The sequence below is a fragment of the Dipodomys spectabilis genome, unplaced genomic scaffold, assembly GCF_019054845.1.
Source record: "Dipodomys spectabilis isolate Male_0828 unplaced genomic scaffold, ASM1905484v1 ptg000001l, whole genome shotgun sequence".
NCBI lineage: Eukaryota > Metazoa > Chordata > Mammalia > Rodentia > Heteromyidae > Dipodomys > Dipodomys spectabilis.
In genome coordinates, this window is record NW_024870678.1 from 22,801,153 (window position 1) to 22,826,139 (window position 24,987).

The 24,987-nt window shown below is 42.1% G+C and overlaps 1 protein-coding gene and 1 pseudogene across 7 annotated transcripts in view; both read right to left on the bottom strand.

The window, feature by feature from the left end:
• The window catches only part of Bclaf1 (BCL2 associated transcription factor 1), a 32,497-nt gene extending 26,304 nt beyond the window's left edge, over nt 1–6,193 (bottom strand). For all 7 annotated transcript variants that reach the window (XR_006149228.1, XR_006149224.1, XM_042691720.1 and 4 more), the window contains exons 1-2: nt 6,066–6,193; nt 650–745 (exon numbers count right to left, since the gene is read on the bottom strand). The gene's annotated coding sequence lies outside the window, so the exon portion shown is untranslated. The remainder of the gene's footprint in view (nt 1–649; nt 746–6,065) is intronic.
• A 2,918-nt stretch (nt 6,194–9,111) lies between these two features.
• LOC122120749 lies at nt 9,112–17,942 on the bottom strand (annotated as a pseudogene).
• Nucleotides 17,943–24,987: the final 7,045 nt, after the last annotated feature.

Genomic DNA, 24,987 nt, shown 5'->3' on the forward strand with positions numbered 1-24,987 from the left:
AGGGAGGATGTAGTTGTGGAGGTGGGAGAGAAGGGATGGTAGGGGAAAAACAAAGGAGGAGGCAACAGTGTTTGATAAGAAATGTACTCATTACCTTGCTCATGTTAACTGTAACCCCTCTATACAGTATTTTCACAATAAAAAAACATTTAAAGTAATTGAAGCAAGAAAATGGTCAGTAAATAGTACAAAGACAACTTAGGCTGTCAAAATAAAAGTCATCAAGCAGCAGGGCCCTTTTATCTTCTTTTGTTATAATTTGTATGCTCTCAGTTATTTAGATGTGTGACACATGAAAAAAGTATATATACCACTTATAGGCAAGATAAAAAACTTTTCTCCTAAATCTTAATTAAAATTTGACTTCATATTGTTACACATACATAAACCTTTCTCTAATCTTTTTTAGGGGACAATACTGGGTTTGAACTCAGGGCCTTACGCTTGCTAGGCAGGTGCTCTACTACCTGAGCCACTCTCCCAGCCCTATTTGCTTTATTTGTGAAGTGGAGGATCTGAATTTTGCCAGCCTCAGACTTTGATCTTCTGATCTTTGTCTACCCAGACCACACCATCTCAATCATCTGTTCACCATCAATTTTTCTCCAATAAATCAAAACTACAAACTAGGAAAATAAATAGTACTTACCTTGAACTTTATGCAGGATCCAAATGTAAGTGCAGTCTTCAATATTGTAAAATTCTGGTATAAATGTTCTTGGAAATTAACTGTAAGTTCAAACTCCTGGCAAAGACAAAAAATAAATTTGGTTTATGATAAATTGAAAATAAACTAGTTAGGATTTGAAGAGAAGAAAAATGAATTTTGTAAATTTTAGTAAACAGTGAGTTTTTAACCATAAAAACTTTTAAGTAAGCTTGGTATGCTGGCACATTCCTACAACCCCAGCACTTTCAAGGCTGAAGCAAGAGGAACAAGAATTCAACATCAGTCTGAACACTGGGTAAAACACTACCAAAACCAATTTTTAAAATAAACTTTCAAATCTCTTAATCACACTGTAGCAGTGCATCATGTAATAACAGCAACTTAACCTTATTTAAAAACCTGAATTCCAATTCTATTTGGCCTTTGGAAAACACAAGACATGCTGTCTTTCAATCAAAAAATTCCCAAAGTATTTAACAATGCCATCATGGCATAGGAAAACATACCATGTAGGCTGCATTTAATATTTATATGCCCTAGACTTTGTAACTAACATCTGACAGCTGAATTTCCACTGAGAGCCATCACAGTAACAATATTCTTAAAAGCATTTCAAGCTGGGTGCTGTTGGCTCATACTTGTAATCCTAGCTTCTCAGAAGGCTGATATCTGAGGATCATGGTTTGCAGCCAGCCAGAGCAGGAAAATCCATGAGACTTTTGTGCATATGCATGCACATACGCCTGCATACCAAACTTGGGGCTTAAACTCAACCTTACTCAGGGGCCTGGGGCACTGCCCCTGAGCTTTTTTCCTCAAGGCTAGTGTTCTACCACTTGAGCCACAGCTCCATTTCCAGCTTTCTTCTGGCGATTGAAAATGAGAGTCTCAACAACGTTCTTGTATGGGCTAGCTTCAAACTGTGATTACATGTTTGTAATGCCCAGCTCTGAAACTCCTATCTCCAATGAACCACCAAAAAGCAGGAAATGGACCTGTGCCTCAAGTGGCAGAGTGCTAGCCTTGAGCAATAAAACTCAGGGAGCTAGGCACTCACTGGTGGCTCACACCTGTAATAGTCCCGCCTGGAGTTTCCTGTCAGGGCTGGCTTCAAACTGTGATCTTCAGCTCTCAGCCTTGAGAGTTAATCATGTGAGCCCAGCCCCAAGATTAGTTGGTTTTTAAAAAAAAAAAAAAAAGCAAAACTCCAAGTGAGGCAAGAAAAAAAAAAAACTAATCTTCTAATTAGTGTACTGTAAACATTTTTTTTTTTGCCAGTCCTAGGGCTTGAACTCAGGGCTGGGCACTGTCACTGAGCTTCTTTTGCTCCAGGCTAGCATTCTACCACTTGAGTCACAGCACCACATCTGGCCTTTTCTATTTATGTGGTACTGAGGAATCAAACCCAGGGCTTCATAAGTGCTTTAGACAAGCACTCTACCACTAGGCCACATTCCCAGCCTGTTAACAGAATTTTATTCTCATCTACAAGTCATAATCATCTATTTCGGGAATATAACAAAATCATTTTAGCTAACACATCCCCTAACCGTTTTCAAAAAAGCTACTTTAAAAAAAAAAAAAAAAAAAAGCTACTTTAATTTCTACTAGTCAAAGACAAATCAAGTGCCAAATCTGTCTCATATTTCCAGTCACGGGTTTTTGATGTTTCAAAAAAGTACACTAGAAATAGAAATAGAAAAGTACACTAGAAATAGAGTTCACATGAATTGTAGGACTCTAATGACCAGTGGCTACATACTCTAATTCACAATCTATAAATATATCCAAGTATCTGAATAAACAACTCAAAGATATACAACCATTAGCAAAGACTATCAGCAACTTAATTTTTCTTCAGTGAGTCTGTATACAAACCACAGTGACTATGCTAGCTAGATATAATTATGAGACATAACTATGTAAATGGTTCCTACCTTCCAAAAACCAAGAAGGACCAGATTATTAGCAAAAAAATCATAGTACTGAGTCAAGCAGAAAAGGTCAGATAAGTTGATGTTAGGGAAATGAACCCTAAGATATGTATTCAAATGTTTTTTTTTTTCTTTCAGGTGATTGTTTCTAACACATTTATAAGATTATTTCTTTGTTGCTTTGTATGTCCCTCCCCCATGGTATAACCTCTGCTTTCACTGTATTTGATGTCAGTATAATTTGTGGAGGAGAAGGGAAAAAACAAATCGTTTAAATAGGGATACAGGTGGATCCATTGCAACAATGAGATATACAAGTCATCATGTGGAAAAACGAACTTTACAACTTTGGTGGGGGGGAGGATTGGGGGGGATGGGAGGGGGTGGGAAGGGATGGGAAGGGGAAACAAAGGATGAGGCTACAATGCTTGATAAGAAATATACTCATTATCTTGCCCATGTAACTGTAACCCCTCTGTACAGTATTTTCACAATAAAAAGAAAAAAAAGTCAAAAAAACATAGTTAACATCTAAATATCACATACCAAAAACTGTGCTAGATCACCTCAAATTAAAGCACTTTATTTAATCCTGGTAATCTTATGCTCCATCACATCTTTTAAGAGACTAGAATTCTCAACTTTCAGAAGACTTTGAACCTACTGCATGCCTATTATATACCAGGCACTATTATCTCATTGTTGGGAATACAGCATTTTGAATGAGACTTAAATTTTCTACTGTTTTTGGACCTTCAGAGAGGGTAAGGAGGGAAAACACCAGACAGCAGCAAGTAACACACTGGCAGAATAAAAACACACTGTTAGGAGGAATGACGAGGACAATGCAGTCCATGGGTCTTCTTTACGGGATAAGGAAGAACATTGCAAAGATCCAGCGCATTGTCAAGCATTTATTAAGAAATGCTCTTAAGGCCAAGTGCTGATGCTCATGCTTGTAATCCTAGCTACTTACGAAGCTTAGATCTGAGGACTGAGTTTGGAAGCCAGCCTGGGCAGGAAAGTCAAGGAGACTTTCATCTCCAATGAACTTCCAAAAACTCAGAAGAGCTGTGGCTCAAAGTGGTACACTTGAGCAAAAAGAGCTCAAGGGTAGTGCCCGAGTTCAAGCCCCATGAGTGACCCCCTCCCCCGCAAAAAAAAAAAAACAAAACTAGAATTTTAAATACTCCATGGAAATGGTAAGCAAATATTAAGCAAGATGGTAAGTTCTGGTGATGATTAAATCTATCTGATGCTCTACTTTACTTTTAAACTTGAAACTTTAAAAGAGCAAGCACACAACTGAGACTACCAGCACTCTAGACCAGGTCTTGCCAACCTCTGGCCTATGTGATCTTAAGTTTGACCTTTTTGATGTCCACGTAGAATATGGAGAAATACTAAATTCAATAAAACTAATGTATCTGAAATCTCCAAAACATTACACAAATACTGGTTAAGTTCTGTTATTACCGACATAGCATTAGTTTGCTTGTTGTTCATTCTAAATGCTTTTAATGGTGATATTGACGACCACTTTAAGCTAGGTCGGTAGAATGAACAAAATTCACATACAACTATAGTAACAAACCACTGAAAATTACACAGCAGAATTTAGCTAAATGTTCCAAGTGGTGGTTTCTGAGAACTCTCAAGTGGAAAAACCTATGTAGAGCAAAAAAGTCTCCATTTCTACAAATCTCATCAGCTATGTAATATAGCTTGCTGTCCACAAAGTTGTTCAATAAATTCAAAAGTGAGCAGTTCCTTTGATGTCTGTCACAAAGTCCTAAAAAACGAGTTCCTTAAGTCTAGAAATCAAGCTTAAGCAGTCTGAGTCACCTGTTTGGTTATCTGAAATAAGGGTAGCTCCAGTGTTGTCCACAATGTAATGGTTAGAATATGAATATAAAATCCTTAAAACAAGATACTGCCAAATCATTTTGGTTGGTCACCATGATCTAGTTTAGATAAACAATCCTTCCCACCAATTTATTTATCCTAAATTGGTTAGGATCACACCAAAATACAAATAAGATGATGGCAATTTTTCCTAGGATCACAAAAAAATACAAATAAGTTGGTAGCAATTTTTCCTATGTAATACTGGTTGCCTAAACAGTCTAACAATTACAGTTAGAGTGCAACTAGAATGAGAGAATTTACACACTAAAGGAATTTTGCTCTTGGTTTTTAATACCGAAATATACACGTGTATTTTAAATGTATTTAAAAAGATGCCAATAAATACAAATCTGAAGTAGCTAATCATTTTTCATTAGTTTTAGCTATTTTTGCTCTCAACTTTTGTGCTTTTTCAACTCTAAACACCAGGAAATAAAAATTAGGTGGAAAAAGTATTCGCCCGTACTGCTTCTTGACTTTTGCTGAGAAAAATTTTAAAAGGTGAATGAGGCCAACTTGTGGATTTAAAATGAGGGCAAAAACCCTGGACCTGGTGTGGCACGCCTGAAATCCAAGGCAGTAGGATCGCAGGCAGTGCAAGGCCAGCTATATGGGTGGGTTCTGTCCCAAAATAAATAAAACACAGAGATGAAGAAAAACAGAAAAAGCAAAATCCTCACCAATCTTGGCTTCAACTTCTCTGAAAAGAGGGGATGGGCAATTCTGCCCGAGAGTGACGGGACGCCTCTTCGATCCATCCTAAGACCCACGCAAGTTAACGTAACTTAGCACCGACTACCAGTCAAGACGGCGTGACCGTCTCAAAACGGCGGGGGTTGCCAGGGAAACCACGAATAACACACACCTGAGAAAACCTCTCGGCGGCACCAACGGCCCGTGGGTGGGCCAGGGTCACTTGCAGAGAGGATAGGAGAACAAGAGCCCTAAACCTGAGTTAGAACAATGAGGCCTAAACCGACAGGTAGCCGACAGCCGGGCAAAGTGGCTTAAAGACGACGTGGAGCCGGGCCGACCCACCTACTGCACTTCGCTGCACTTCTCGGGTTTTATCAAAGGCTGAAAAGAACGGTCGCGTTTCCAGCCCACCAGAAAGAGATCGACGCCAGAAGTCACCTCACGCCGCCGCGCCGCCTTACGCGGGCGGAGAGAGAAAGGAAGGTGCGCGCGTGCGCAGAGCGCTCAGCCGGGCGCGCGCCGGGGTCCAGGCCAAGGAAATGGGGGAAGGGTTGAAAAGGGGAGTTTGCGCACGCGCAGAGACAGGCCGCGCGGTCGCACGAAAGCGAGCCAAGGTTCGCCACCGCGCGCGCGCGCCGTCCACACGGCACCCGCCCCTCCCCCACCCGCGGCCCGCCCGTACTACCTCAAAACCCCGAGGAAAACTGAGGGAAAAACGGGCCATTAACGGCGCAACGCCTCCCGGGTCCTCTCACCACCGGCGGCCCGTCACCACCCACACAAAAAGAGTTCACGATATCCATCCGTCCTCGGCACGCAGCGCCGTCTGAGCAGCCTGAACGCAGAGCAAGACCTACCTGACACGTCAGAGAACGGTTCCCGGGACTTATCTCCGTTGTAACTACACAGCGGCCGTTCCCCGACTCAAGAACGAGAGGGAAAAACCATAGCGGTAGCTTCGACGCGCTAGCCCGTCGCCGTCACTTCCGACTTGGGGCGTGGCCTCGGGCGCCGCTAAATAGCAGGGCGAGGCCCCGCCCACTCTCCCGCCCAAAACCGGCTCCCCGGCCGCTAGCTACACATTGGCCCGAGGCTTTCTGGGAAATCTCGTGGTTGGTCTCGCGTGAGGACGTGGTGGCTCCGCCCTCCGGGCCAGAGCGGCAGCCGCCGCCTTGATGGCGGAAGGCTGGGAGGGGGGGTGGGAACGCTGGGCGTCGGGAGGCGCTCCCGCGCTGCGCCGTGGGGCTTGCACGCTCCTCGCCCGGTGTTTCGGAGACGCCGGCCGGCCCTGCAGTTGGGTCGTCCGGGCTGTTCTTTCAGTGAGAGCCGGCTCTGAGTCGGCCCGAGCGTCCCGCGGCCGGCCGACGCCGCATTTCTTCCCGGGCTCGTGAGCGGCCGCCGCTCTGGTGACTTTGCCACTACGGCCAAGCGCGCCGAGGTGGTCGGCGATGGCCACGGGTTCGGCTGCCCTCTCCTTGAATGACCGGCGACCTCGGAAGTCACGCGGCCGAGGCGTCTGGGTGGCGGCGGCCCCGGCGCCGGCGGCCCCGGCCGGGACCGAGGCTTCCCCGCTCGGCGCTGGGAGCGGGGCGCCGCCGGAAAGCGCTGCGCGGCCGCCCGCGCCCGGCGCGCCGTCCCCACTCCAGCTCCCAGACCCGAAGAGTCGGATGCTGATCAGCAGGCGATCCACGTTTGCTTCGAGTTTCAGAAAAACAAACCAAGAAAAGCCCTGGCACACTTCACTAATAGCACGTCTCACCTGTGCGTCCCCGGAGACTCAGACCGTTGGTTCTTGGCTGTTTTAGGACACGGGCTCCCTTGAAGGTTTTCAGAGTTGTAATTAGCTCTGCCTTCTGTCATTTAAATCCGTTCTGGGTCGTGACTGTAACACTGAGCCTCAGGCAGTCTTTCCACACAAGCCAATTTAATCCAATCCAGCTCAGCTCTAAGTACCTCGTTTTCATGGAATGAATTCGGGGCTTAGTTGGGTGATAGTTGTACAATTTACCTCTTACTACCACCCGAAGAAAGTAAAAGTTGGAATGTTTGACCCCTTGTTGTATACACAGTTCCCAAAAGTTTAGTAAATGCTCAATATGTATTTGTTGAGTAGGTGAACCATATTAAAAGGAAAAGAAATAACCACTGGTTACTCTATAACTACTGTTCTGTATGTATGAGGCCAAAGAAACCCCCACATCTGACAACTCTTAATCCATTTATTCAAAGCATATCACAACCTGAATAGAGTGTTTACACGGTAAGATTGCCTTGACCCTCCTGTGTAATTCCATTGTAAATATGCTGAAAATGAAATATCTTTCTATTTGATGTTAGGGAAACTACTACTGAAGTACACTTCCAGCCCCGATTCAGTTTTAAATAAACTGAAGCACAAAAGAGGAGACAAACATTAGAACAAACTCTTTAATAAATAGCTTTCCAGACTTCTTTTGAAATGGGTCCAACAGAGCAAACGGTACTAAGACAGATTCCCTAACTCCAGTGTTAGTGAGAAGGGATTTGGGCTGTAGCTCCTACTACCTGGCCTCCATTTGTTCCTACCTTACCTAGACTTTGCATCAATCCCTTTGATAGATCGGTAATGTCTGAAACTGCACTGAAACACCCAAGTTATAGCCCTCTGAAACTGTGGTAAAATATGCAATGTTTGTTGAGCTGATAACCTTCCAGCAAAATTCTTTTCTGGGTAAATTAGTCAAGCTTGCTCTCTGTTGTTTAAAAACAAGATCCCTAGACTCCGTCCATGTCAGTCTTTGAGGGGAAGATCTTATTTATAAGAACCATTTTAGCTTTGTACCATGAAGTAAAGTATTCCTCTTGCCTAATCTATTTCACATCCTGCTGCTGAACACATAACAAGTATTTTCCCCCTTTTTTAATTTTACTCTCAAAGTGATGTACATAGGGGTTACAGTTACATAAGTGAGGAAGAGAGTACATTTCTTGTCGAACTTGTTCCTGCCTCCCTCATTTTTCTCCCACTTACCCTTCCCTTCACCACCCCCACCACCCCCACAAAGTTCCCCCTTACTTTCAATTCCAGTTTATCTGCTAAGAATGTAGAGACTGGTTTCTGTTTGGTTTTTCTTTGGGGAAAGGGGGGGGGAGAAATGAGGGCTTGAACAGAGCTTTAAAGTTGTTAAACTGAGCTACACTGTCAGCCCTGAAAACAGAATTATTAATCTTATTTACCAAGATTTAAAATTACCACAATTATTTATTCATAAATTATATATTATAGTGCTATTTCTCAATATTCTTTTTTGCGGGGGAGCAGGGATGGGTGGATGCTGTCCCTAAACTTTTTTGCTCAAGGCTAGCACTCTACCAATTGAGCCACACCTCTACCTCTGGCTTTTGTGGTAGTTAACTTTCTTGGCCTGGCTAGCTTCAAATCACAATGAGCTCTTCAGCTCAAGCTAGCACTCTACCACTCGAACCACAACACCATTTCCAGTTTTCTAGTGGTTAATTCGAGATAAGTCTCACAGACATTCCTGCCTGGGCTGGCTTTGAACCACAGTCCTCAGATGTCAGCCTCCTGAGTAGCCAGGATTACAGATGTGAGCCACCAGTGCCTGACTTGATTTTTTTTTTTTAAAGGATCAAAAGGTTGGGGCTGGGGGTGTAGATCAGTGATGGATCACCTTAATAAGCATGCAGGAGGCCAACAACAACAAACAAAAAAAAGAGCAAATGTGACTTAGACATTTTCCCAAATCCCACACAATTAGTGTTACCTTTCTCAGATTACAACAAATGAGACATTCTGATAACATGTCATTCTTTGAAGGTTTTCATAAATCTTTTTTTAAAATAAAAATTGTATTTACTTAGAAGCATTCAGAATGTCAACAAAACCGCTGCAACTTTTTTTTACAATTACAGAGTGGTATTCAGTTAACAGAACAATTATTTCGTATAAGCTGCGTCAGACAACTGAAGATGAAAAAACTACCGTCCCCATATATAACTAATTTGTGCTGTGCACCAACAAGAACCTGCTTTAAATTTCCATGCCAATTTACAACCCCCATACTGTACCAGGCAAGGTTAATGGCTATGAAAATACCACCAGGACAGGGCTATCTAAAGACACATTCGGTAGTGTGTTAACTGTACAAAAAAAGACACTGTACAGTTTAAAAACAAATCTTACACAGCCTTACATTTCAATTTTTTTCTTTAAAAGGAGTGAGTTGTGTACAGCGGGGTTAAATGCTTTATAGACAGGAAAAAAACTGTGCTAGAACCAACTTATTCATCCTCATCCTCTTCATCTTCCTCCTCATCCTCTTCATCTTCCTCCTCTTCTTCGTCCTCTTCATCTTCCTCATCTTCCTCCTCTTCCTTCTTCTTCTTGCTCTTTTCAGCCTTCACAACTCCTTTTCTATGCGCATCAGGCTTTCCGTTAGCTCGGTAGGCAGCAATATCCTTTTCGTACTTTTCCTTCAGCTTCGCAGCCTTCTTTTCCTGAGGCTGCTTGTCATCTGCAGCAGTGTTGTTCCACTCTCCCAGTTTTTTTGCCACATCACCAATAGACAGGCCAGGATGTTCCCCTTTGATTTTAGGGCGATACTCAGAACAGAACAAGAAGGAGCCCTCTTGGGTGCATTGGGATCCTTGAACTTGTTTTTTGTTTCCCCTTTAGGAGGGATGTAGGTTTTCATTTCTCTTTCATAATGGGCCTTGTCTGCCTTGGCCATATCTTCAAATTTCCCTTTCTCTTTAGCAGACATAGTCTTCCACCTCTCTGAACACTTCTTAGAAAACTCTGAGAAGTTGATGGAAGCATCTGGGTGCTTCTTCTTGTGCTCCTCCCGGCAAGTTTGCACAAAGAATGCATATGATGACATTTTGCCTTTCGGCTTCTTAGGATCTCCTTTGCCCATGCTTAGTTTTTCCTCTGCGAGGCACAGAGTTGCTCGGTGCCCGTCCAGCTCTCTCTTGCCCCTGCGCTGTCTCTATGGAGCTCAATGTACTCTTCATAAGAAATCTTAATGATTATGCCCACTTGCTGTTTACAGTAGTTACAGTTAACTACTTTAAAAAATTAGGAAAATGCCCTAAAATGAGATAATGGAATTATAACTAGATTCATCACCAAAAATCTCTTATTTCCTGTAAGATTATAAGAGGAACCAAACACCTTCCTCTTTTAAAGCAATTACCTAGTTGCTGACTAATTTTTAATTTGTCTTCTCCCTAAAAAATCCAAATTCTCAGTTCTACTCAGACAATTAAAGAAAAAAATTATCTAAACACAGAAAGTTAACAATATACAGAAAGGATTGGAACCAACAGGGATAATGCAGTTACATCACCAATGGTAATACTGGAACTATTCAAACTTTCCTGGTATGATAATATTTCTATGACACTGGTCATACCAGGGAAGGCTGAAGAGTTCCCAGTCACAGTGCTGCACAAGAGTTTGCAAAAGGATATGAATGGAGTGAAAAGTATGGTGGTACACACCTGTAATCCTAGCCACTGAAAATCTTAGGCAAAAGAATCACAAATTCAAAACCAGCTTGGGCTAAATCGTAAGACCCTGACTCAAAGCAAGCAAATTAAACTTTTTTTTTTTTTTTTTTGTCAGTTGTCAGGGTTGAACTCAGGGCCTGGGCACTCTCCCTGAGCACTTTTTCTCAAGGCTAGTGCTCTACCACTTTGAGCTACAGATCCACATCTAGTTTTCTAGTGGTTAGCTGGAGATAAGAGTCTCACAGACGTTCCTGCCCAGGTTGGCTTTGAACTGCAATCCTTAGATCTCAACCTCCTGAGTAGCCAGGATTACAGATGTGAGACACCAGTGCCTGACTTGATTTTGTTTGTGTTTTTATTTGTCCTGGGGCCTGAACTCTGGGCCTGGGCACTGTCCCTCACCTCTTCAGCTCAAGGCTAACACACTACTGCTTGAGACACAGCACCACTTCTGGCTTTTTCTGCTTATGTGGTACTGAGGAATCAAACCCAGGGCCTCATGCATGCAAGGCAAGTCTACCACTGAGCCACCTTCCCAGCCCAAATTATTTTTTTTAGTTGGTCGTGGGGCTTGAACTCTTGGCCTGTGCACTATCTCTGAGCTCTTCAGCTCAAAGCAAGCGCTCTACCACTTGAGCCACAGTGCCACTTCTTTTTGTGTGTGTATATTTTTTTATTGCAAAAATACTGTACAGAGGGGTAACAGTCACATGAGCAAGGCAATGAGTATACTTCCAATTGAGCACCATTACCTCCCCTCCTCCTTTGTTTTTCCCCCACCATCCGAAGAAACAATAAAAGGAATTACATTTAAATATTTGGGAAATATAAATGATTAGGTTTTTGCTCTCTCCTCTGGAAAAGGAAAGTAGTCAATTCAAGTGGAAAACAGAATCATTCTTTGCTTGAAAGATTGGGAGGGTTGATGAAAATGAAGATTAAATGGAAATTATATCTATTAAATAACTGTTAGTCTATAAAAGCAATTTCACAACATATTTTATTCAATATTTACTTCCAATCGCCCATGAAATGTAATGTAAATTTATATCAGGACAAAAGTTTCATTAAACAGTAACTAAAGGATAAATCTAGAACTTTAGCTCAAGCTTAAATTTTAACTGAAAGTTTGTCGTCATTTTGAGATAGTGTCTTACTTTGTGGCCCAGACTGTCTGGTCTTGAACTCCTGATCCTCATGCCCCAGTTACCTAAGTTAAATTTAACTGAAGTTTAATTCCAGCACTACAGTCTTTGCTATCTACTTTTAATTGAGAATATAAAACATTGGAGGTAATCTTAAATTCTGTTCTGTCTGTGTTTTCTTGCTTCTATGGTTCTTGTTTCTGTTTGGAAAACAGAATGGTTGCCTTCAAATGACTAGTTTACTTTAACCTCCGCTGCATCACTGATTCACTTTTTACTTATCTTTTAGAAAAAAATGAAAATCACAGACTTCACTTTGTTTTACAAGTGTTTGTGTCATTTTTTATCAATATAAAAAGTTTGACTTTGTTCTATATCTAGATTGGTTTTTGCCACTACAACTCCATCTAGTAGCTTTGCTGAAACATAGAGATTCCCCATCACACATCCAGCAATCTCAATAGATGGGAAGCATCCTTGCCCTTATGATGAGATGCCCGCTGTTTGAAAACAAATCCACACACATATCTAAAAATTGTTTACAAGCAGGAGCTATACAAATATTTTTCATTGTTGTTCATTTATAATTTATTCACAAGGATCAAGCTGGCTACTATCTGTGCATAAAACCAAAAATTGGAAGAAAAAAGAATAAAAGTCATTGGAAAACATGATTTATTTTCTGTATATTCTTGGTACCCAGTTCATTACTTGAGATATTCTTTGATACCAAATATATGGACGTTAACACACAGGCAGTTGAAATCTTCCTCCAAAGTGTATGTTGGGGCTGAGGAGGTAGCTCAGTGATACAGTGCTTGCTTAAAATGTACAACACCCTGAGTGTGATCACTAATACCACAAACAAAATATGGTATGCTAAAGCCAGATATGAATGTCACACCTTTAATCACAGCACTTAGCAGGCTGAGGTGAGAGAAGCAAGAGTTTTGAGGTCAACTAAGAGTACATATGAAGACCTTGTCTCAAATATAGGTACACACACAATACATTATAGATTATATGTATATTGTATAGATAGAAAAAATGATCAAGGTAATACCATAGCAATTAATTTACAAAAAACTACAATATTAGCCAAGGTAGTATAAGCTAGGCTAAGGTACCAGACGAGGTACAGGATGGCCTATAGTGCAAAGCACCTGTATTAGATTGGTAAATATTTTCTCCATGCAGTGTTCAATGCCATCTTGTGCCTTCCCCATATCATAGGGCCCATGGATGGAATTCAAGTGTCCACCAACTCCCAAAGAGTCTCTGGATAGAATTCAGTGCTGTCATCATGTGGAATTTATCATATACCCCTGTGAACTGGAATTTATCATATACCCTAAGTGGGATTGTAGGCAAAACCCACAGAATATTAACAATACTTATGATTTGCATCAACTGTAAGTCACAGATACCTTTTTCAAATAAGTTATTACTAATTTTAAAGATCTCTCAATGATCTTAATAGTTAAAGTCCTTTCTAGATCTGCTTTTGATCCTGTATTTTAATGTATGTGTCAAAGGATTCTGTTGTAACAAGTCCTTAGCCTAGATTCTTGCCATCTCAACTTCCTGACATTTATGTCCTTGTGTAATCCCCTCACAACGAATCAAATATGGAGGAAATGATGAGATGTCATTTCTGCACTTAATAAAATTTGGTTGATTCGGTGCCATCTTTGAGCACATGTTCTGGCAGAAGTCCCTTGCAAGGTCTTGAGGAAAGATAGGTCAATATGGCAAAGACCTGAAACATACCAAAAGTTATTCAAGTGAGTTTGAAAATAGAACTTTTTTTGCCTGTCTTGTGGCTTGAACTCAGGGCCTGGGCACTGTCTCTGAGCTTTCTTTTTTGCTCAAGACTAGCACTCTACCATTTGAGCCAGCACCACTTCCAGCCTTTTGTGTTTATGTGGTACTGAGGAACCCAGGGCTTCATGCATGCTAGGCAAGCACTCTACCACTAAGCCACATTCCCAGCCCTGAAGTAGAACTGTTAAACCTGAAGATGACTGCAAATATAATCAGTTCCCTTGAGTATAGCCTTTCTACAGACCCTGAATCAGACAAACCACAGGGATAAGCTCTTCCCAGACTCCTGACCCACAGTAAACAATCATGACATTTTGGGAGTAATTTGCCATATGGAAAAGTAATATATATTATATCACTAACTTTCTAACTACTCACATGGCAGAATACCTGCTTACTATGCACTAGGCCCTGAGTTCAAAACCCCAGAACCACAAAAAAGAGAAGTAGATGGTGATAACAAAAAGCTTGTGAAGTTGTCTTCATTCCAAGTAATAAGATATCTGAAGAGTTGGTGTTATAGAGAATTAATTGTGCACAAAATCTAGATTTAGAAAAACAGAAATCAATTCTTTCCAAGTTTTTAAAATGAACTTTGTGAGGTTACTGATATAGAAATGGAATTTTCCTTGGGTTATTGAACAAGGAAAGGAGTTTGATCATTGTTATATATTCATTCCTTCAACAAACCTTTGGTAAGGTTTTATTATATAGCTGGAACTATAAGAAGTGGAGAAATCTGAGACTGTCAACGCAAGAAGCCTGCAATGGAATGAAGGTTTATGTCCCTCCAAAATTCATTATGTGGAAACCATAATCTCAAAGTGATTATATTTAGAAATACAGACTCTGGTGGTAAATAGGTTGTAAGGGTGTGACACCACTCATGAACAGGATTTGTGTCCTTACAAGAAAAACACAGGGAGCCAATACTCTCCATCATGTGAAGATCAAATGAAAAGCTAGTAGTCTACAACCCAGAAGAGGACCCTTACGTGGTCTTGGATGGCCAATCTCCACAAGTAGGAGAAATATATTTTTGTTATTTATAACATACATAGTCTATAGTAATTTGTTCTACCAGCCCAAACCGATAAAGTAGAACCCTAGTCTCAGAGGGCTTAAACTAAGGGCAGTGGCTCAGTCAATTCTTACAGTGTCTGTTCATGCATACCTAACAGCAGGGTTCTAAACGCATACCAACAGCAAAAAAAAAAAAGCACAATTTTTAAACTTCAGCATGCTGTAGGCTACAACAAGAGACGAAATTAGAATGTCAAGCTTGAATTGGTAAGTGGGGTAGGTTTCCTATAGAGATCATTTTTTAGGACTTTGCCAGAGTCCACAAATGAAAGCTGTCCCTCAGTGTTCACAGAAAGTTCTCAGAAGAGACCTTCATCCTCAGTTGGTAGGAGAATAGTAGAACAAAGAATCGCTGAAAGTCCACCATGGAGTCTCAATGATGTGCTCCCTTCCCAGGCTTCCAGGCTAAGGACAAAAATCAAGACACAGCTACACGATGGCTCAGGTATTTTTGAGAAGTTTGGCAAATATTCCTTTTCCTTCAACTGTGGCAGCCCCGTGTTGGCATATGAACATGGCTTAGTGACTGTGTGACCAGGGTATCTTCCCCATTTGAGCCCATGGATATTCATTCCATGGCCCTGAAACAATGCAAGGTGTTTCCTGGAGAACTGTCACCTCTCCTCACTGTACTTCTCCTTCTGAACACCTGTCATTTTCTTATGCTTCCCTCAGAAACCAGAAATCTCCAACATCATGCTATTCTCCCTTCTGAGCTGGAAAAGTACTGTAAAGATTACATTCAATTTTGTAATGCTGAATATTCATTCATCACTCAACAAACATGGAGAAACTGTTCCCTTTGGTGCCTTTGAACAAATGAAGTTACATATTGATGACAGAAAAATGATAGGAAACGATCTCATTGAAACACAGGGTCTTATCATGTAATCTGTATACTCGCTATTCCATTAAAATGTCACTCTGCCATTGTTTATCTCTGGGAAGCAAAGGGGTGAATAAATAAATTTCTGTACTCTTTAAAGACACATCTGATTTTTCAAAAGCTGGTTTTCAAAAGAATCTGATTGGCTTTTAGGAAAGATAAAACACTACTGTCTACTTGGTTGACAGTAGCTTTTCCTTTGACAGGTAATCTATATCTTCACAGACAAATAGGGACATCATTGGTGACTCCACATTTTTTAAGGTAAACAGACTAAGGTTATTTGAAGGTGAACGGAAAGTCATGAAATCAAGAATGAGAAGATTCCCCAAGTCGGGAGGGGATGTCCCTGTTGCCCCATGAGAGAAACCTCAACTCCACATTTTTTCAGGTGCTTGAATTCTTCCTAGCTGGAAAAGATCGAAAGCTCTGAAACCCTGGCCTATTCTAAAAATAACCCAATATATGTGTTCATTTTCTTCTATTACAAATACATTAATTCAGCAGCACACGTAAGTAGGCTTTACATTAGTTTTGATGTTCAAGTGATAATCAAAATAGTATCAGTTAAAAAATAATAATAATACTGGTAACATAAAAGGGGCTCACTCAGTGTCAACAATAAACTGAGTTTCCCTAGTTTGCACATTGGTGAGTAAAGAGTGATACCTGTATAAAAAAGGTGAGCCAAGCCGGGTGCTGGTGGCTATGCCTGTCATCCTAGCTACTCAGGAGGCTGACATCTGAGGATCACGGTTCAAAGGCAGCTTGGGCAAGAATGTCCCTGAGACTCTTATCTCCAGTAAACCACCAGAAAACCGGAAGTGGCGCTGTGTGTGGGGGGGGGGGGGGGAAGGAGGAGGAGGAGGAGGAGGAGGAGGAGGAGGAGGAGGAGGAGGAGGAGGAGGAGGAGGAGGAGGAGGAGGAGGAGGAGGAGGAGGAGGAGGAGGAGGAGGAGGAGGAGGAGGAGGAGGAGGAGGAGGAGGAGGAGGAGGAGGAGGAGGAGGAGGAGGAGGAGGAGGAGGAGGAGGAGGAGGAGGAGGAGGAGGAGGAGGAGGAGGAGGAGGAGGAGGAGGAGGAGGAGGAGGAGGAGGAGGAGGAGGAGGAGGAGGAGGAGGAGGAGGAGGAGGAGGAGGAGGAGGAGGAGGAGGAGGAGGAGGAGGAAAGATGTGAGACAAAGGGGCCCAACGAAGAAGAAAGATGTGAGACAAAGGGGCCCAACGAAGAAGAAAGATGTGAGACAAAGGGGCCCAACCTCCCTAGCCATAAAAGAAATGCAAATCAAAACAACATTGAGATACTACCTCACCCCAGTTAGAATGGCTATAATCAAGAACTCTAACAACAACAGATGCTGGAAGGGATATGGACAAAAGGGAACCTTACTGCACTGTTGATGGGAGTGTAAATTTGTTCAACCACTTTGGAAAGCAGTATGGAGGTTCCTCAAAAGACTCCACATAGAGCTCCCCTATGACCCAGTAATCCCACTTTTGGGCATTTACCCAAATGATCACAAACAAGACCACACTAAAGCTACCAGCACAACTATGTTTATTGCAGCATTATTTTCCATAGCTAAGATATGGAACCAACCCAGATGCCCCTCAGTAGATGAATGGATCAAGAAAATGTGGTATATATACACAATGGAATTCTATGCCTCCATCAGAAAGAATGACATTGCCCCATTTGTTAGGAAATGGAAAGGCTTGGAAAAAATTATATTAAGTGAACTAAGCCAGGCCCAAAGAAATATAGGTCCCATGGTTTCCCTTATTTGCAATATCTAGTATATGTCTGAGTCAAGCAGAAAAGGTCAGATAAGTTGATGTTAGGGAAATGAACCCTAAGATATGTACTCAAATGTTTTTTTTCTTTCAGGTGATTGTTTCTAACACATTTATAAGATTATTTCTTTGTTGCTTTGTATGTCCCTCCCCCACGGTATAACCCCTGCTTTCACTGTATTTGATGTTGGTATAATTTGTGGAAGAGAAGGGAAAAAACAAATTGTTTAAACAGGGATACAGGTGGACCCATTGCAACAATGAGATGTACAAGTCGTTATGTCGAAAAACGAACTTTACAACTTTGGTGGTGGGGGGGGGGGTTGAGTGGGGGGGTGAGGGGAAGAGGGGAAGGGATGGGAAGGGGAAACAAAGGAGGAGGCTACAATGCTTGATAAGAAATGTACTCATTATCTTGCCCATGTAATTGTAACCCCTCTGTACAGTATTTTCACAATAAAAAAAAAAAAGAAGGTGGCCCTCTGGAAACTGGGAAGAGCATCCTCGTGAGGAAGCAAATCAGCTGGCATCTTAGTCTTGGCATCCCAACCTCCTACTTTTGAGAAAATAAATTTCAGTTATTGATGCCACCCAGTCTGTGGCATTGGGCGAGCATGGCTAGAAATATGGAGACAGCAATAAGAGAAATGCTTGTGTCTGCAGCCATCCCAAGTCTAGCCATTTTCTGCTGTCATCAGTTTAAAACTGGCGTGTCCCTGCAGGTATTTTTACATTTATGTATGTTGAGTAGATCCTGAGAATTGCAGCCCAGTGATACTAAAAAAAAACAAAAACAAAAACAGGAAGGCAGCACAGACCCTATGTAAAGCTGTTCTAGCGAGGATTATTTCTGCTCAGGAGTGCTATAGGTGGAGGAGGAGGATCAGGAAAAAAATGGTCAAGCTGGCCAGCTTCTCTCCACAACTCAAGCTGACAAGGGGCCTTAGGCAGAAAATTGGCTTGGCAGAAATCTTCTTAGTGGCTCATTGTCTCCACCTTCTGGATATTTCCAGGCATAGCAATGCTGTCAGTTAGGGTTGTTTTAGTTTGTTCGTTTTGTTGTTTTTAAATTTTTCGTTTTGTTTTGTAAATTTTTGACACCATTATAGAAATTAGTATTGAGATAGATAAATTAAAAATCAAAAACTTAAAACAACCAAAATCCTACCAAGGTCAAAATAAGGTAGATTTGAAGCCTAAAAGCCCACAGCTAGGCACTAGTGGCTCACACTTGTGATTCTAGTTACTCAGGAAGTTGAGATCTGAGTATCATGGTTTGAAGTCAGCCCAAGGATCTCCAACAAACTTCCCTAAAAAGTCACAGTGGAGCTGTGACGCAAGTGGCTCTAACCTTGAACACAAAAGTTCAGGTACAACACACAAGCCCTGAGTTCAAGGGGCTAGGATTGACACACACACACACAGACACAGACACAGCCACAGCCACAGACACACACACACACACACACACACACACAAACACGACTACTTTTTTTTTTTTTTGCCAGTTCTGGGGCTTGAACTTGACCTGGGCACTGTCCCAGAGCTTCTTTTGCTCAAGACTAGTGCTTACCCCTTGAGCCGCAGTGCCACTCTAAGACTTTTTTCTGAGTAGTTTATTGAAGAGTCTCACAACTTTCCTGCCCAAACTGGCTTTGAACCACAATCCTCAGATCTTAGAATCCTGAGTAGCTATTTACAGGTGTGACCAGCACCTAGCTGACCACATTATTTTTCATATCATTTTCCTATCTAGGAAAACAGTCTCTTTTTTTTTTTTTTGGTCAGTCTTGGGGCTTGAACTCTGGGCCTGAACGCTGTCCCTCAGCTCTTCAGCTCAAGGCTAGTGCTCTACCACTTGAGCCACAGCGCCACTTCTGGTTTTCTGGTAGTTTATTGGAGATTAGAGTTTCACAGACTTTCCTGCCCGGGCTGGCTTTGAACCGCAATCCTCAGATCTCAGCCTCCTGAGTAGCTAGGATTACAGGCGTGAGCCACCAGCGCCCGGCTCTACAGTCTCTTTCTATCCCCTCAGCGTGTCTATTTTAGCAAGATTGTTGATACAAGACATATTTTTAAATAATTTTATTTCTATTTAGGAGAAACTAATTATTAAAAACACAATCTTGGGGTTGAGGATTTAGCTCAGTGGAAGAGCACTTGCCTGGCAAGCCTAGAGTTTGGTGCTCAGCACTAAAAAGAAAAAACTCTTCAGGACCAGGTATAGTGAGTGGCCTGTGCCAATAATCCCGGTTACTCAGAGGCAGAGATCAGGAGGATCTCAGTTCAAATTTAGCCTTGGACAAAAAGATTAGAAGATCCCATTTCAACAGACAAGCTGCACGTGGGGGGCACTTGTCTGTAGTCTGGACCATGTTAGGAGGGCAGGGAGGGAGATCATGATCCAACACTAGTTGGGACAAACCCACAAGATCCTATTTGAAAAAGTTAACCCCCAAATGAATGAGAGTGTGGCTCAAGTGACAGAGTGCTTGCCTAGTAAGAGGAAGCTCTGAGCTCAGCCTCTTGTACTATACAACAAAACAAAAAAACAAATGCCAAGAAGTTACTGTATTTTGACCACTCAATAATGAGGCTTTCCTTTTTGGATTTCTAGTTATTGTTTGAGACAGAGTCACACTAGGTAGCACAAGCTGTTTTCTAACTCAAGAATCCTCTGTCTCAGCCTCCTGAGTGCTGGGGTTACAGGCCTGTGCCACAACACTTGCTACCTCCAGTGTTCTTTTTGGAAGTTTAAAAATTGCTTGCGGGGCGCCGGTGGCTCACTCCTGTAATCCTAGCTGCTCAGGAGGCTGAGATCTGAGGATTGTTCAAAGCCAGTGCGGGCAGAAAAGTCCGTGAGACTCTGATCTCCAATCAACCACTAGAAAGCCAGAAGTGGCGCTGTGGCTCAAGAGGTAGAGCGCTTGCCTTGAGCTGAAGAGCTGAGGGACAGCGCCCAGGTCCAGAGTTCAAGCCCCATGAGTGACCAAAAAAGAAAAAAATTGTTGACTGGACACTATGCTGAAAATGAATTATACAACATGTCAGTGGGATGCGAGAGAAAAACTGGAAGAGAGCAAGAACAAAGGGAAGGGTGACATTGTCCACAAGGAAATGTACTCTTTGCCTGACTATAACCGCCCCCCCCTATTTTTTTTTAGCACTTTCAAATAAAAAATTTTTTTTGGTCAGTTGTGGGGCTTGACCTCTAGGTCTGGGTGCTGTTCCTGAGCTCTTCAGCTCAGGGAGAGCGCTCTACCACTTGATCCACAGTGCCAATTCCAGCCTTTTCTGTTTATGTGCTGCTGAGGAATCGAACCCAGGGCTTCATGCATGGGAAACAAGCATTCTACCACTGAGCCACTATCCCAGCCCCAGTCTTTTTATTTTTTCCCAGTCCGGGGGCTTGAATTCAGGGGCTGGGCACTGTCTCTGAGCTTCTTTTGCTCAAGACTAGCACTCTACCACTTGAGCCACAGTGCCACTCTCAGCTTTTTCTGATTATGTGGTGCTGAGGAATCCAACCCAGGGCTTCATGCATGCTAAGCAAGCACTCTACCACTCAGCCACATTCCCAGCCCATCTTCAGTCATTAATCAAGAGATTTCTTATATCTTGGACCATAAGTAGGACAACTGAGTAACAACCTGGAGTCAGGGGAAAGAATATTTAGAATGTAACCCATCCATGTTCCAATCTTGGCTTGTGAGACTGGCTTGTGTAGATACACATTCAATATGCACAAGTTGTTATTTTTGTTTTCCTAGTTAATGAGATGTTGATTGATGAGGTGAGGACTAACTTTTCATTTTGGATTTCTTTCCAATGTTATGATAGTTTGTGTAATTTGCAAGGCATATAAAATGGGTAGGACCCTGTATCGAAAATTTAGATTCATTTTGGGGCTGGGAAGGTGGCTCAATGGTAGAGCGCTTGCCTTGCATGCATGAGGCCCTGGGTTGGATTCCTTAGCACCACATAAGCAAAAAGAAAAAAGTCGGAGTGGCGCTATGGCTCAAGTGGTAGAGCGCTAGCCTTGAGCTGAAGAGCTGAGGGACAGCACCCAGGCCCAGAGTTCAGGCCCCATGACCAGACCCCTCCCCCCAAAAAATTTAGATTCATTTAAAGTCTTCTTTGTTTGGTGATGGTGCATGTTTGTAATTCTAGCACTTACAAGGCTGAAGCAGGACAATTTTAGGTCTGAGTCCAGCCTGAGATACCAGGCAAGACCCTGTCTAAAAAGAAGAAGAAGAAGAAGGAGGAGGAGGAGGAGAAGGAGAAGGAGAAGAAATCACAATGAAACCTATTATTTGGTATCAATATATACTAACAAAAAAATCAAAGCCAGTTATGGTGGTACATGCCTATAAGCCCAGCACTCAGATTAAGGGAACAGAGTTGTGAGTTCAAGGCCAGTTTGAGCTACATAGCAAGACTCTGATTTAAAAAAAAAAACTGAAGGCAAACCAAACCAAAATTAAAACAACAGAAAAGGTCTTCTTTACAGACTTAAAAAGACAATATGGGGGGGAAAATGAAGATAGGAATGAGTCTTTTGTTGTGTTCTTGTGTTATTTCTTTTTGCTCTCAAGACAATTCAGTTGTCCTGCTTATCATGATCAGTATGTTGTATCCTTAGATATTATTACTATCCTTAGCCCTTAATTTTCTTTATTTTTTTATTAAAATTTTTTTTTTGCCTGTTCTGGGGCTTGAACTCAGGGCCTGGGCACTGTCACTGAGCTTCTTTTGGTTAAGGCTAGCATTCTACCACTTGAGCCATCGCTCCACTTCCCACATTTTTAGCAATTAATTGGAGATAAGAGTCTCATGGACTTTTCTACCTGGGCTTGCTTTGAACTACAGTCCTTAGATCTTAGCTTTTTTTGTTGTTGTTGGTTGTGGGGCTTGAACTCTGGACTTGGGCGCTGTCTCTGAGCTCTTCAGCTCAAGGCTAGAGCTCAACCGCTTTGAGCCACAGTACTACTCCCAGTTTTCTAGTGGTTAATTGGAGATAAGAGTCTCACAGACTTTCCTACCTGGGCTGACTTTGAACCGTGATCCTCAGCTGTCAGCCTCCTGAGTAGCTAGGATTACAGACATGAGCCACTAGCACCCAGCAGCCATTCAATTTTTTTCTATAAAGATGCTTTATGTGGATTTCTTTTTGGTTTTGGCTTTACTAGAGCTGGAACCTAGGGATTCACACTTTCTAGGGAAATGCTCTAGCACTTTCCAGATGCTGGTGGCTCATATCAGTTATCCTAGCTACTCAGGAGGCTGAGATCTGAGGATCACATTTCAAAGCCAGCCCAGGCAGAAAAGTCCCCATGAAATTATGATATCCAATTTACCACTCAAACATTGGAAGTGAAGCTGTGGCTCAAAGTGATAGGGTACTCGCTTTGAGCAAAAGGGCTCAATGCCCAATCCCAGAGTTCCAGCCCAACAACCGACAGAAAGAAAGAAAAGAAGGAAAAGAAAGAAAGAAAGAAAGAAAGAAAGGAAGAAAGGAAGGAAGGAAGGAAGGAAGGAAGGAAGGAAGGAAGGAAGGAAGGAAGGAAGGAAGGAAGGAAAGAAGGAAGAAAGAAAGCTAGCCAGTCTGGCTAAATTAGAAAATCCTGCTTGAGATAAAACAGGAGGCACATTAGATCATGTTTTATCCAAAGATGATGTCTGTTTTCAAGCTTCCTTGGTGCTTATAGGAAATAGAATATGTCTCAATGTCAACTCTCAGCTGGGAGTGGGTGTGACACACCTAATTAATTCCCGTGGGGATCCTGAAGTCTGCTGGGTCTCAGGATGACTCCCACCCCTCAGAGAAAAGCAACAGCTGCTACTGGACATCTTCAAATGCCAGTCACCATGGAGGTTTCTTTTCTCCTTAGCATGTTTGCATATGGAGAAGCATCTCATTGAGTCTGTATCTCATTATAAAATCTACCTTGTTGTCAGTTTCTAAGGAAAATGGAAAAAGAGAGCGAGAGAGGGGGGAGGAGAAGAATGAGGCAGATGAGAGCTGAGGCCTTTGCTCTGCTCCTCTCTACTGGGCCTGACTCCAAGATCTCACAGCCGTATCCCCTGGGCAGTTTGAATTCCAGAGAAATTGAGGAGCTACGTCTCCATGGGAACAGCAGAAGAGAACAAAATGGAGACTCAAGTTAATATTTATAGCCTACGACTTGATTTTATGTGCTGGCTTTATTTGTCACATTATCTCAGGGCTGAGGTGAGCACAGGCATGAGGTCTCGTGGGCACCTTAGTTCTCAAATCAATAAAATAAACATTATTTTCATGTTCTTTCCAATCCATCCCTCAAATGACATGCACAAAAAGTGAATATTAGTTATAGAGTCGATTTGTTTAGAAGAGGTTATATGGGTTCAAATCTCAGGGCCATCACTAATCTTGTTTGGTTCCCTCAAATTCTCCATTTCCATATCTCTAAAAGAGAAATGATGTAATTATCTCTATCAGCTGTTAGGATTCAGAAGAAGGATGTTCATAGAATCCTGAGTCTCACACACAGCAGGTCCTTAATAAGTGACTGGTATTATTCATATGATTGTAGATATTGTAATAGCTTAAATGGTTCTTGTCATGTTTTAACAGAAAAATAAAATGGGGATAAGGACCAGAAGGAAAAATCACATTCTTCATCAGAGTCCAAAGTTATCAGTAGAGCTTGTGTCCAAAATTGAAAAATATGTATGTAATCAAACATTTGCATTTTTAGGCCTTAAGAAGCATATTAGTTAACGTCAGGTGCCAATGGCTTACAGCTATCATCTTAACTACTGAGCAGACTGAAATCTGAAGGTCCTGGCCCAAAGTCAGCATAGGCAGACTCTCATCTCTCATGAACTAGCAAAAAGCTGGAAGTGGATGTGTGGCTCAAGTGGTAGGACACCAGCTTTGAGCAGAAAACGCTAAGGAAGGGCAGAAGGCCCTTAATTCAAAGCCCCAGTACCAACAACAAACAGCCATAGTAAGATTCTGGTGGCCTGTTTTTGTGGCCTTATTGTATTGATGTATGGTTTTCATCATCTTGTCATGTTGTCTGGACTTCTCTATTGTATTGTTATTTCCAGGCTGTCAGACAGTCTGATGGTCTCATCTCTGAAAAACAAACACTCCGAGAACATATTCACTTGCATAGAAAACCTCAGGCTTGCAAAGCCTGTTTGCTTTGCCATGGCAACCCCTGTCGCTTCCATCTGGAGAGTAAATGATGATGTCATTGTTAAGAGCAGACCAGGGAGCAGACTGAGAACCCAGTCTGAGCACAGGATTACAGAGAATTGTATTTCAGAGTCCAGTGATCATAAGAGGGAGGGAGAGGAGCTCTCAGCATAACTGTGGCCTTTCAGTCACACACACACACACACACACACACACACACTACATTGACAAGGAAAGTGGTGGGTTTGAGATTATGCTATCAAGAATAGTCTCTGTCTGTCACACATAAATATATATATAGTAAGAATACATGGAACTACCTCAGTGTACAGAGGCAGCCTTCTGCTGGTATTT